This window comes from Canis lupus, chromosome 34, assembly GCF_003254725.2.
Source record: "Canis lupus dingo isolate Sandy chromosome 34, ASM325472v2, whole genome shotgun sequence".
Lineage (NCBI taxonomy): Eukaryota > Metazoa > Chordata > Mammalia > Carnivora > Canidae > Canis > Canis lupus.
This window is the reverse complement of record NC_064276.1, coordinates 20,192,203-20,206,764: the sequence shown is the minus strand read 5'-3', so window position 1 is coordinate 20,206,764 and position 14,562 is coordinate 20,192,203. Positions and strand designations below refer to the sequence as shown.

The 14,562-nt window shown below is 45.7% G+C and overlaps 1 long non-coding RNA gene across 1 annotated transcript in view; it reads right to left on the bottom strand.

Moving 5' to 3' along the window:
- The window catches only part of LOC125754283 (uncharacterized), a 48,094-nt gene that overhangs the window by 19,151 nt on the left and 14,381 nt on the right, over positions 1–14,562 (bottom strand). Inside the window, exon 3 of the long non-coding RNA XR_007408068.1 lies at positions 1,081–1,933. This is a non-coding gene — a long non-coding RNA (uncharacterized LOC125754283). The remainder of the gene's footprint in view (positions 1–1,080; positions 1,934–14,562) is intronic.

The window sequence follows — 14,562 nt, the reverse complement described above, 5'->3', positions numbered from 1 at the left end:
AAAAAGACACTGCATCCCTGAACATATAATTATTGAGTATCTAAAGTTCAGTCACTTAATAACTATTGAGGGCTAATTATGGAACAGGCATTGAGAATTCTTTGTCACTGGGAACTGTTTGAGTTCGGATCGGCTACGGTAATGACTCAACACCAAACATATTACTTTCTTGTTCTCCAGCAGCAGCTATAACAAACAAGTGCAAGGTGAGACTCTGGTGCGTGGAGAATAGAGCAAAGGCCGATGTGGTGGGGGCACTGTGAATGAGGGAGAACTTTAGAGAATGAGGACAGAGAAGCTCCAGATGGACCAGATTACATAGGTACTCAGAAGCCAGGTAAAAAATTTAGATTTTGAACAATAAATTATGTTTCAAGATTCATGGTGATCAATGTGGAAAGGAGGTGTCTAGGGCTTATTCATCCTCCAATCCATTAATCCACTGACTACTCACCCCCAGCTCTGCTCCGCGCTGCAGGAGGGCTGACCCCTGTGTGTCCCAAGCTCCCATGTCAGCTAGCTTCTGTCTGGAAACAGCCAATGGGAGGCCGTAGCAGGAGAGTGGGGGGCAGGAGATAGGGGGTAAGGGGAGCCTCATGAGCACATACGTCAGGTCTCTTCCCCGTCCATGGCCCCCAGCTGCTGGATAGGCCCACTGTGGTCCAGCTTCTGCTGGGTGATCTCGACCTCTGCACTCTGGTAATATGGCCTCCTCTCTACGTCCCTCTAGCCCAGCCTAGTAGCAACCCCTGCTATTGCTAATAGATGGATTGACTTTTCAGCTTCTTCTATCACCTCTATAGCCAGTGACCTGCATTAGATTCCGTGTGTCTAAACTCTTAGAGTGGCTTGTTTCCCCAGTTGGACCCTGATGACTGGTACACCGTACAAACCACATGCTGCGGGGATGTTCTCTTGGCAACTGGTCCCAGGCCTGGCACATGGCAGGTCCACAGCGACTGTCTGGCTTTCCTATTGCTGTGTAACAACACAGATATTACAGTTCTAGAGGTCAGAAGTCTGACTAGGCCTCACTGAGCTCATATCAAGGAAGCTCTATGGAAGAAGCCATTTTCTTACCTTTTTCAGATTTTCCAGCCTGTATTCCTTGGTTCGTGGTCCCATAGTATATCTTCATAGCCAGCGATGGTAGGTCCAGTCTTTCTCTTGATGTCACCACTCTGGTTCTTACTCTCCTGCTTCCCTGTGTGGGGACCTTCGTGATTCCACTGAGGCCACATGGATAATCCTGGATAGTCTCTATTTTGAAGGTCTGCTGATCAGCAAGCTTCATCCCATCTGCAACTTTAGTCCCCCCTTGCTGTGTAATAGAACATAGTCATAGGCTCAGGGATTAGGATGTGGGTATGTTGGGGGAGCCATTACTCTGCCTCCTGCAGGGACATTGCAAAGGCGGAGTGTGGGGAGGAAGGTTAGGGAGGCTCGCTAAAGGGGACAGTGACCTGGCACCTTATACTGTGCACAGTGAGGGCTCTATGTCCACGAACTGAATTAGACACAGAGACTGCAGTGCCCCGGAGGGAACATTTGTGGCCTCTGGTTCGGAGGGCCTCTCCCGAGATGCTTGAAGCACAGCTCCCTGTTGGAAACCCCTCAGTGTGCTCTTGCCTGCCATGCTTGGGATGCGACGCTGGGACACAGCTCTTGTTCGTCTCTCACCCAGGATGGCACGTAGGTTTCTTGTTTTCCCAGAGAAAGGTTCATTTCGGAGAGGGGAGTGGGTGAAGGCAAACTGTTGGCTGCAGCACGTGAGTCCCATCAGTTCCAATTCGGGGACAACTGGAGTTGATGCAGGCGTTCCATCCAAATGTAATCAAACGCCTCCTGTTGCCAGACGACGTGTTATTCAGTGGGGGGTTGGCGGGGGGTGTTGTGAATCCGAGATGCCTTCTGTAACTTCCTCAGATGGGTACTGGGAGGAGAGGAAGGAGAGCAGATAGAAATTCACTTCACTGGTAAATAAACTTCCAAACTGTAGTCTGATTCCTGAAAAACTCTGGAAACTGCCTACGGGGAAGACGATCCACAATGAGATGGTGGGCGGTGCTTGCTCAGAGTAGGAGGATTTGTGACAATGTGAGCCCACGGGGCAGCACACGGCACCAGATCTCAAGGAAAATCCTGGGAACCGCTCCTCCACTTCCTTGTGTGTGGAGTGGGGAGGTGAGTTTGAAGAGGACAAAGTTTGGGTAAGTATAGAATGGCTTTCTCTATTTTGAGCTAGTTTTTGTGGAAATGACTTTCTTTAAACGGCTTCATTGGAATTAGAATTCCCCCACCCACTCTTCCCACATCTCGCAGCCTAGTACCCTAGGGCAGGACAAAGTGAGGAAGTCCTTGCCAGGTCTGGTCTGGGGAGGAGGAGAGGCCTGCCTTTAGGGACATGGCCTGGCGTTCATGGCTTTCTTAGCTACTGCAACTCAGACACATACAGACTCCAATGTCAAGTTTTATGTTTTTTAAACCAGTAGGGGCCACTGGGAACATCTCAGGGAATCTTTGGGACAGACGCCTATGAAAGGGTTGTGTCTTGGTTGAGTACCTCCAACCACCTCTGTCAACTAAGAATGCTCTTTTTAAGGAGATGCACTATCTAATTCTGGTTATTTTCCAGATGGAGGTAGTAAAATTTTATCTTTGGTTTTAAAGATTTTATTGATTTACTCATGAGAGACACACAGAGAGGCAGAGACACAGGCAGAGGGAGAAGCAGGCTCCCTGTGAGGAACCTGATGCAAGACTCGATCCCAGGACCCTGGGATCATGGCCTGAGCCAAAGGCAGATGCTCAACCACTAAGTCACCCAGGCATTCCAAAATTTTATCTTTTATCAGCACAGAGATGCTGCATTACAGACACGCTTCGTACTTATAGACAATGTTTGGTTCCTGAGAAGTTTAAAGAATCAATTAGGGCTGCTAACTCATTCAAAAACTGTCCAGAGCTAGGCATAGGACTCCTCTGGAAGGATGTTTAAAGGACCTGGGAGAATGCTGAGTGGTGGAAGGCAGGAGTGGGAGAGAGACTTTTCACTCCCTGCTCTTTGGTACCTTCTGAGCTTGGTACTCTCTGCGTGTGTTATTTATTCACAAATAAGTAAAGCATATTGTGAGATACATGGGGTCAGATTGATCCCAACTATGTAAAATGAGCCAGGTAGGACAAGGGAACTGTAATGAAATGTAACTGGTCAGGATGAGATGGCTTTTTAAATCTGTACCTTTGGACTTTTTCTCTATCTTCCCCAATGAACAGTAACAGTAGAGTTTTCAATGATTTAAAAAGTTACACTTTGGGGGCACCTGGGTGGCTCCTTTGGTTAAGTAGTTGCCTTCAGCTCAGACCATGATCCCGAAGTTCTGGGATCCAGCCTGGCATGGGGCTCCCTGCTCCGAGGAGAACCTGCTTCTCCCTCTACCCCTCCGCCCTGCTCGTGATCTCTCTCATGCTCTCTCTCTTTCTCTCTCTCTCTCAAATAAATACATCTTTTTTTTTTTAAAGTTACATTTATTAACCAGCAGGGAAAACAGTATTTCCACATGCCACAGCTACATTAATCTATAGATCAGGCTGGAGCTGATAAGATAGGCCTCGCCCATATGCCTTTTCCATTCTCCGTTTCTTTCCAGTTTGCCAGCCGCGAGTGGGCCACGTTTCTAGGTCTGATTCGTGGATCCCTTGTTGGTCACTCAAGTCATAGTGAAACAGGGTGCACACATTACACTTTGTGCCGGCGGGGTTTCGATTCAGGTAACCCCCCGTCGCCGTGCTCCGCTGCGGCACGCAGCACCAGCTCTACTGTCAGCCGGCTCCAGGCTCAGCACCCTAAGCGCCCTGGCACGCTGGCAGCCCGGGGCCGTGTGCTGGGGCAGGTGCCGAGGTGGCCCTGAGCTGTTCCGCCCACTAAGCTACGTCTGGGAAGGGGGAGCATATGTGGAGGTAGCATTGATTGGAATCAGAGTGTGGTGAGGGCTTTTAAAGGTCTCACCATGTGTTAGACTGTGGGCCGGGAGTAGCCACCGATGCTTGCTGCAGGGAGGAAACCTGCCTTGGTCGCCTGTGACTCTCGCTGGTCTTTACCACAGTCTACAGTGGGGCATGGTCACGTCCTTATCTTGGCCCTTTTTCTTGCCTAGTGTGGCCCACTGAGTGCCACAGAGATACGAACAGAGTGCTAGGGAGCTTGGAGGAAGCAGAGATGAATTCTGATCTGGAGGCCGAAGCTAGCATTTGAGCTGACTCCAGGGACGGATGGCATTTAGGTAGCAGAGACAGAAGGAAGAATGACTTAACAGAAAGAGTGGGGCAAAAGGGTGTGGGGGTGCTGTGTGGGGATGCTCTTATCTGAACTTTAGATTCCACATCTGAATGTGAGGGCAATTACATCACTGACCTCAGAGGGCGGTCATGTGGCACGTCGAATGTACAGCTAGCATTTGCACTGTACCCGCTGGGGGCCCACAGTCATGCAGCTAGCAAGGAGCAGAGCTGGGACACACACTTGAGCTCAAAGGTGAATGCCCCGAGCCACTACTCTGTACTACCCTCATGGGATGAAGAAGTGGTCCGTAAACCAAACCATTTACAAATGTGAATTATATTATTCCTTCTAACTTGTGCCTGTTCCTTGGACCCTGGAGGTTTCCGATCTGAAATTCCGGATTGTTTCTGAGCTAAATCAGCATCCTGACAGTCATCAGCCCCTTGACCTGGTACTTCATCTGCTTGTGAGGATGTTACTCTAGGTGTGAGCCTTCCCACAACTGTAGAGTACCGATCAAACCCTGGACCTGGAGTGATCTGACGTCGGGAGGGCTGTCGACTCTAGGCCTGATGGTGACCAGAGCTCCTTGACTCCCACTTTGAGGAACCAGCCACCATTCAGAAGCCCCTCATAGTTCTGAAGTGCTCAGTTACCGCAGACGTGAGTCACCTGGGCATCTTCCACGTCAACAGCCTGCTTGAAGAAAGAGCTAGCATAGGCTCAGTTACTTCCAGCTATGTGAACACGCAGATGGCACGTTCTCACCTCGGCCTAATGAGAGCATAATGCCTTTTTTGAAGAGGTCTTTAATTTTCACTGGAAAAATGCTAACTCATGGCCCAGTAGATATCAAGCCTTAAAGCTGGTATTGGACTCAAAGATTCCTTGGGAAGGTTCTCCATTATGTGTCTTCATTACTGCTGTGGTGGTACCTACAATGTCACCACAACTGCTTTTGATGGAAAAATGATCCAGGAATAAAGTTCTTTTTCTGTGCTTTCTCAGGAAAACAGTCTTTAGAGTGACATACATATTTGTCTTATGTTTTTTAGCCCGCAGTGCTTTCGCATACATTACTTTCAGCCCTTCTAACAACCTTTTAGTGGCGTGGGGGGGTGGGGAGGATGACAGGAGGATTCATCAAGGAGAGGTATCACTTCCTTGGAATCCATTAAGACTCTGAGGCTCAGAGAGGTTGAGCAATATAAAGAAGGTCACACAGCCGGTGAGTGATAATGCAGGCACACAGATGCCAGGTTCCTGCTTCCAGAGCGCATGCACTTCTAGCTTTCCTGAATTCCTGGGGACGCCCTGTCCCCAGGCCCTTAGATGTGGAGGGAGCCTCTGTGCCTGGTTTCCACACCCTCCCCAGTCCATTGTCAGCTACATTACTCTAAGGAATCTGTCAGTTTGGATTGGAAATGCAACTCAGGGGGGATGGTTCCCAACAGAGGATGATTTTGCCTCCAGGGAACTATTGGCAATGTCTGTAGACATTTTGAGTTGCCGCAGCTAGGGACAGGGAAGTGGATGCTATGGCATCCGGTGGGAAGAGATCAGAGATGATGCAGAGCATTCCCCACTGCACAGGAGAGCCTTACAGCAAAGAAATATTTAGCCCAAAATGTTAACTGTGCCAAGGTTGGGAAACCTTACAGGTGAGAGTAAAGGGGAAAACCCACAGATCCCCAGTTTCCCATGCACATAGAGAGCTTTCCAGAAATGTCTCCTTTTAAAAAACAACTCTAGATGTTTTGTACGCATTTCTCCCTCCTACCATAATGAAGATCTGCCAAATATGTCAGAACTGAAAGAAGAAACTGAGGCCCAGAAGAGGGCAAGGACCGCTCAGGATCACCCAGCTAACATGTGGTGGAGAAGGAACTGGCTCGGTGAGCCCCAGGTTGAACACATTTTCTACTTGATCATGCTAAATTCCCCGCTCACTCGCTCTGCTTTAAGCCATTTTCTGACTCACTGATTCAACAAATGTTGTGATCTGAATATGCTCACTGACACAGACCTGCCTACAGCTTATTCTAATATAAAACAGTACAGTGGCGGAGAAGCTCATGGATGCTGCCTCAGTCCCCTCTGTGTCTTCAGATCCAGGGCCCCTGCACAGCTGCTGGGCGGAGGGGCTTTTCCTCTCTCGTTAGGAGACAGAAGGTCAAAGCTGGAAATGAAACTGACATGCCACCCAAGCAATCAGGTTTCCCTGCAGGAGGCACATTACTGAAAATACCTAAGTTTCTTGGAACTGAACTTTTTTTTTTCATATTTGATTTTTTCATAGCTCGTTCTGTTGGTTTTATGTTTGTTTTTTACTCAGTCAGTGAAACTGGGTTGGTCAGTGAAATTTCTAGCGCCTGGAGGTTTCACTTTCAGGGTCTGAAAGTTTGGGTTTGGGCTTTTAAAGCCTTCACAAAGGCAATGAGGGGGTGCAGCCTTCTAGCCAAGAGTGAGTTTTAAATTACATGAACACAGAAAATGCTTGGATAGTATTTGTCAAGTAGGTTCGTTTATACAAAATATTGATTCAGCGTGTGCTCTGTATTAGACTCTGACATGTGCAGTAGAAGTATAGCCCCAAGCAAGACCAGAACATCCTCCCACAACTGCTTACAGTCTGGTTGGGGATGTAAGTCAGTAAATAGCCCCCATCTTTTCCCCTCAAACGCTCTTTATTCACTTTATCAGGGACTTAGCTCAAATTTTATTCTCAAATTTTAATACTCTTACCTTTTTGTCTTTGTCAAATTTCTATTTAGTTTTCAAGGGCAACATCAGATGCCAACTCATTTCAAAAAATAAATAATAATAAAAACTCTTAGAAGATGAACATAGGGAAAGGGAAGGAAAAAACAACATGAGGGGCAGCCCAGGTGGCTCAGCGGTTTAACGCTGCCTTCAGCCCAGGGCCTGATCCTGGAGACCCGGGATGCAGTCCCGCATCAGGCTCCTGGCATGGAGCCTGCTTCTCCCTCTGCCTGTGTCTCTGCCTCTCTCTCTCTCTCTCTTTCTCTCTGTGTCTCTCATGAATAAATAAATAAAATCTTGAAAAAAAAGAACAAAGAAAAATAAAATGAAAACAGAGAGGGAGACAAACCATGAGAGACTCCTAATTCTAAGAAACAAACTGAGAGTTACTAGAGGGGAGGTGGCTAGGGGGATGGGGGAGCTGAGGGACAGGCATTAAGGAAGGCACGTGATGTGATGAGCACTGGGTGTTATATGCAACTGATGAATCACTGAATTCTACCCCTGAAACTAATAATACACCATATGTTAATTAAATTGAATTTAAATTCTAAAAAAAAAAATTCTCCCTAGGGAATCAGAATATACTTGTTAAATGTATCTTCAACCCCTCCTTTAAATGACTACAAAACTGTCAGCATTTATTGTGCCCGCTTGTAGAGAAGCAGTGTAGGCTGCTTGTGTTCAAATCTAAATTGTATCATGTACCTACTGGTACCTTGGGCAAGTTACTTAGCCTCTCTCTGAGCCCAATTTCCTAATCTGCTGTGAGGATGAAATGTCATCAAGCCTGTACAATACCTGGCATATGGCAACTGATCAGTACAGAGTGAGCCTGTATCAGGTTCTAGGATCTGTGCTACAAAGGATCCCAACATTCAAAGTAACATGAACATTTGTTCCCAGGAGTTTATAACATAGGAAGTACACAGAAAGGTTCACAGAAATCTTTGCAGAAGATAGACCACCCTTGGTCTATCTTGGTGTTCAGTGTTAGAACATTTACTGTAAGAAATACTTGAAAACAGGTAAAAATTCTGAGTGAGTAGATCTGATTCTATGCAGGTTCTTGGAAAAGTAGAATTTAAACTAGACCTTAAAGAGAGGATAGGGCCCTCCAGGCAAATCTCTGCAGGTGGGGGAACCAGGGAGAGAAATGTATTGGGTATTCTCAGAAGAGGGAACAGCTTATCCAAAAGCAGTGGATATGAAAGTGCCAGGTGTGGTCAAGCTGCCATGTACCTAAGGGAGGAAATTCTAGAGGTTATGTCAGGGTGGGAGGAAGAGGGTTTGGGATTGGGATAGGACTGAATATAGGCTGATTAGCAGAGGTAATTGGAAAGATAGATCCAAACATTTAAGGGCTTTCAATATCCAATATAAAGGGTGTAGACTTACCCCTGAGTGCAAAAGGGAGCCACCCAAGATTTGTGACTTAGAAGGAGCACTCCAGTTGATTAGATCCCTGCCATCAAGGAGCTCATAGTCTGGTTAGGGAGAGACAGTGGAGAATGAATGGTAAAAGGATGCTATGAGTGAGGAGGCTAGAAGCATGAAGAAAAGTACTGTGAGATGCATAGAAGAGGGAACAACTGAGGAGGAAGCTCTTACCAGGAGAAAGGAAGAAATCTAGCCCTCTGAGCTCCTCCATCATGGCAGCCCAGCATAGTATTGTCCTTACGCTTTGATTTTATCTGCCTTCTTCTCTGGATTGTGAGCTTCCTTAAAGGTCCAGGTACAGTGTCTACATTCAACAAACCTTCAAAAGATGTTGGTTACAATGAAAGACTGGAGATAATTCTAAGCATGACATGTAGAGTAGATTGGGAAGAAAGATTGTTGAGGCTGGGCGATCACTTAGGATATTTTGTAGCAGCTCAAGTGAGAGCTAAGGAAGTTGGAAGAGGAGCAGTGAGTGGGCATGGAAAGAATAGGATGGACCAGAGATACACAGAGAAAGAATAAACTCTACAGACCGGTTGGAGGTGAAGTGGGTGAGACAGTAAGAGGGTCAGAATTTACACAAGATGTTGAATCTGGGTGCTTGGGAGGGGGATGATCTACCAACCCAAAGCAGAAGGCTTGAATTGCATGGACATATCACAAGTAGGAATTCAATAAATATTTGTGGAAAGGATGGGTGGATTGATGAATGGATGGATGGATGGATGGATGGATGGATGGATGGATGAATGGATGGCTGAGTGTAGAGATGGGTCTTAACACTAATTAGGAAATTATGAACTCATTTATTACAAGAGCTCAAGGAGAACTTCCATAGCATCAAACCTCTCATTCTATATATGAGTGAAATGAGGTAAGATGGGGGAAGTAACTGCTTTTGATCACATAGCTACTAGGTGATAAATTTAGGGCATGAAATTAAATCTCTGGACGCCTAGGCTAGTGTTCTTTCCAGTATGTTATATGGTTATTTTCTTCAATTCTTAAAAAGAATTTCAGAGGAAATGGTATGCATGAATATCATATACCACTTGTAATTTTTTTTTTAACTAAAAGCTACATTGGAATTTCATTTCCGTTTCGCTGATTAAAATAGGAATTCTGAAAGTCATGCATATTGATTGAAGAGTCCTCAGCTTTGGGGCCAGATTCTCCCAGTAGCTGTTCCCTTCTACAATCCCATTTCCCCAGACATTCCTCTGTGGCCCATGGGAGTGCACAATTTGCAGCTGAAGAAATGCAGGGCAGGCCCGGGTGAATGTGTGTGTAGCAGAGAGGCCAGCAGCACTGGCCTGAGAGTACAGCCAAAACTTTGCAAAGGTGAAATGGCCATTTAGGTAAATAGCCACATGGTGACTGAACCCATCAACACGAAGCACACACTACTGTAAAGCAAAGGGACTGGTTTCCTTAAATCACACCAAAAAATCAGTTCCGTTCCTTCTCCCCACTTCGTATGTATTGTGTATGTCCTGTGCGCTTCCTGAGCACACTGGTTGTCATGGTGGAAAAGATGATAAAAGAAGTTTGAGATATGATTCCTCCTCTAAAGAGGCTGCATCCTAATTGAGGAGAGGAGACTCACATAATTTACGGTGTAATGACTATCTCTTTCTCCTTGTAACTTTCAGCATTTAAAAATTCATAGAGTGAGAGAGTCTCAAACTCAGAAGCTTATCGCTTTAAATTCCCTTTGGGGATTTGAGGGAGACTCCAGCATCCCAGCCCATAGGTCATCACTATCTGATGTCAGAGAACATACCTCTTGTCCCCCAGGGACAGTATGATGGTCGATGATGAATCAACTGATTACATTTAATGTGAAGGGGTAAGTACCGGGCTAGGAGCACAGAAGGAGAAACCCCGTTTCACCCAATCTGGGCGGAGCCACCTGGAGCCTCCCCACCTCTGTTCTCTCTCCTCTCCAGCTCATCTTTCACGCTGAACCAGTTGTTAGAGCTTCTGGTAGGTCTCTATTGTGGCAGTATGCTTTATTTTTAATTTTTTAAAGATTCTATTTACTCATCCATGAGAGACATACAGAGAGAGGCAGAGATACAGGCAGAGAGACAAGCAGGCTCCTTGCAGGGAACCCAATGTGGGACTTGATCCCAGGACCCTGGGATCATGATCTGAGCCCAAGGCAGATCCTCAACTACTGATCCACCCAGGCATCCCTTGGCAGTGTGTTTTAATAAGAAAAACAACCAATATTTAGTGAGCTCTTACACTGTGCCCAGGACTTTCCTTAGTATTTTACATGCATTATCTTGTATAGTGACCACAGATCTGAAATCTTGGTACCAGTGTCGCCAATACCTATGTGGGTATCATTAGACAACTGCCAATTTTCTCTATGGCATCTCTTCATCCATCAAGTGATGAGGCAGTTCCAGGGCAGGAGGGTGAGTGTGGAAGAGGCACTCCTTTCAACTGTTTGTTGGAGTATCAAATAGTACAATCTTTTTGAAAGGAATGGTGTGATTTCTAATAAGATGTAGCATATGCATATTCTTTGATTTAGCAACTAACCTCTAGGAATCCATCTGATGGAGATAGTAGTAAGAGTACGTCAGGATTCACGTGCAAGGATGTTTGCAGAGGCATTCCTTGTAAAAGTAAACAGGGTGAATCATCATAAATGTCTATTTACAAAAAAGCACTTGAAAACTTATGGTATATCTAGTCGATGGACTAGACCACATATGAGGCATGAAGTTGGAAATTTTTTCACAATATAGTTTAAAATAAAAAACAGATCAATATATAAGGCATAATTCCTCTTCTATAAACGTGTGTGTATATATACACACACATATAAACACACATGCTTATATATGTAGAAGGAGATATATTTGATTTAATTAGGAAAATATCCTGACTGGTAAATGTTAATAGACGAAACAAAGAAACTTTTACTTCATTATGCAATTTTTAAAAACTACATAAGGGAATAGGGGAAATTTTAACCTTTTAATGTCTCTTGAAGCTTTCAAACACAAACGAACACCTGCCTTTTGAGGAAAGAGGATAGGAGGGTCTACCTACTGGTCCCTGGAGGAAGCCCAGCAGAGATAGTTGACTAGGCCGGGGGCAGTCTGGAGGGGTGGCTGAGAACTTGAGATGGGAGGGAAGGCCCCTAATAGAGAAAAACCACTAAAAAGACAGATACTGGGGGCACCTTGATGGCTCAGCGGTTGAGCATCTGCCTTGGGCTCAGGTCATGATCCCGGGGTCCTGGAATCGAGTATCACATCAGGCTCCCTGCAAGGAGCCTGTTTGTTCCTCTGCCTGTGTCTCTGCCTCTCTCTGTGTCTCTCATGAATAAATAAATAAAACTTTAAAGAGAGAGAGAGAGAGAGAAACTGGCCACCACACAAGGCAAAACAGTCAGTTTTTTAAGAGAAGAGGAACAACGTATGTCATTCAAAATAATTTGAGTTGCTATCATGCCTCTTCCTCTGTGTCCAAACTCAGGCACTGTTCAACCAAGCTTACTTCACATACATACTCACACGTACAAAATTAAAAATAAGAATACAAGGACAAAAATGATTTGTATCATCTCCAGGCTCCCTTCTGGCTGAAATGTTGAGTGTCTCTGTACCTTTATGTCTGTCTGCCCTTATCTGGACCCACCACCATCCCAGCCTTATCTCCTGCTGACCTGTGTGTCTGCTTCCATGCATCTTCCAGATGAGCCTTCTGCACTTACATGCCTTTCTACTTTTACCTGCGCTTCTCATGCCATAGGATCATAGGATCCCTCTGCTTTCTCTGCTGGCCCAGTGGATCCTACTCAACCTCTAAGGCTGTGCTCACACGTGCCCTTCAGTCATGCTCCCCACCCTCTACCCCCAAGATCTGTGGGAACATTCTGCTCCAGATGCCTCCTGTTCCACCCACAAATATGCCCAGGATCATGCCATCAATTGGATGTACCAGGCTCTGCTGGCCCCCAAATGGTCCACAAAGTCTGTTTGGATTCCCGAAGACCAGTTTCCCTAAAGCCCTAAAGGGGCGTGGTCTCACTAGGAGCAGGATTGGGCCTGGAAGATTGGTGGTGGCCATGCCAGCGGAGGTGACGTCAGCACAGGAAGAGGGTTTTTCTCAGAGTAAAAAGCTGATTCTTCCCTGAAGCTGATGGTCCTTTAATGGCTTAGTGATCATGTGAGAGTCCTTGGCCTGGCCTGGCCAGGCACTGAAGAACTGGCAGTGCCAGGCCTGGCATAGGAGAGCCCCACCCAGGTTAATTGATCTGTTCTATCCTCCGACAGGCCTTGGGCAGGAGTCAGCACATTTTCCTCTGTGTACAGATCTTCCCTGTGCCAGGCTCACAAAAGGAAGTCTACTGAGCTGAGAGGGTCAGACTGGTGTTAAGTTATCCATGTCTTGTGCATGTACCCACACTCCTTCATTACTTCCTCACTTTTCTTTCCTGTCCCCTAATTTTTATCTCATTTTCAGTCTAGTTCTGATGTTCTCTCTAGATGTCTGTGCCTTTCTCTTTTTCTCGTTTTTTCCTTCCTTCCTTCTTTTTCCCTCTTTCCCTTCCTTCCATGTTGATTTGTTCTCCTTCTTATCTCTCATTCCCCCACCCTTAGTCCAGATTCTTTCTCTCTCTCTTGTCCATAAGGACTTCCTCTTCTTCTCCCTTCCCACTCCCATGTCTCTCACCAACTCTTCTTTCACCAACATTTTAGAAGGCTTCCCTTTGCTCTCCTGCCTGCACTATTGGACAGAAGTCAGATAACTTTTTGTATTATCTCACCCTCCTTCCTTCTCCAATCTCTGAGCAAAGAGGCCATACAGTCTCACTTTACTCAAAATTGTGTTAGGTACAATGCCTGTGCTGGATCCATGCCAGGATCCCCTCCTGGTGGCCAGGTTGACCAATGCTGATGCACAGAAAACAGACTCAGGCCCCTGGCCAAAGCCAATGCGGGTTGGCTCTGGTATGCCCTCATGCTGAGATTGGCAACCCAAAGTTTAGGAGTTGGCTTCTTGCTCTTTTTCTCCATCTCATAAGCTGGGACAGGATCCCTCTGTGTACTCTGATCACACTTGAGTGGTCATGGATGAGCACCAAGTTTACAGCCATAGAGACATAGAGAGGACGTCTGGTGCTTCTAAGATAGATCTTCCGATTCTCTGATGTTTCCTGATTCCTCCTCATAAAGGATAAAATGGAGGCTACTACTAAGCTTATCGTCACTCCGAGGGGGCTTCCAGGGCACAACCTGGATATAGATGAAGTGCCTCTTTCTTCCATTAATTTATTCAATAAACAACTGAGCAGAATTTCTGGGCTTGGAAATAGGGATACAAAGATGTTCCCAGTTCTCAAATGGCTACAGCATAACAGAGGAGATGGACCTGTACACAGGGAACTAGAAAAACTTGAGGAAATTGCTTAAGGAAGTATGGATGAGGTGTTGGAATAAAGACTGATTAACAGATGGGAAGATATTTGAGCTCTTAAATTTTGAGAAAAAAAAAATGTGCAAGGTGGCCAGGAGAACTGGTATTAATCTAAGGGGAAAGAGAAAACCTGAGGAAAAGGAAGTATGAAAAAGTGAGTGAAGCCCCAACAAAAATTAATGGTCAAAGAGTTAATCCACTCCCTGCCTCCCAGCCACTACAAAACTCTACTGATATTTTTATTTGAAGTGGACATATGTTTATCAGCCCCTCCACCGCAATTCCAGATCAGACATCCTAAAACTAGAGGAAGAAAGACATGGTGGAAAGAGGATTTAGAACCAAGAAGTTGAAATACATTTGTCTTTACCATACCACTCTGAGCAAATGCTTTCTCTTTTAGCCTTTAATTATTCCAAGGTCCCATCAACTTTAAATGTGATGGTTATTTTTCAGATTGATAGCAATGGTGTGGGTTCCACTATGCCCCTGCCAAGCGTCTGTGTTATCCATGTCAGGCCTGTGTTCCTAAAGCCACAGTCTTTCGGGAAAGAAAGAATGGGGGCAATTTTCAGACATTTTATATATCCAGAAGAGAAAAATACTTGGGTCCTACTCCCCCAATGAATCTT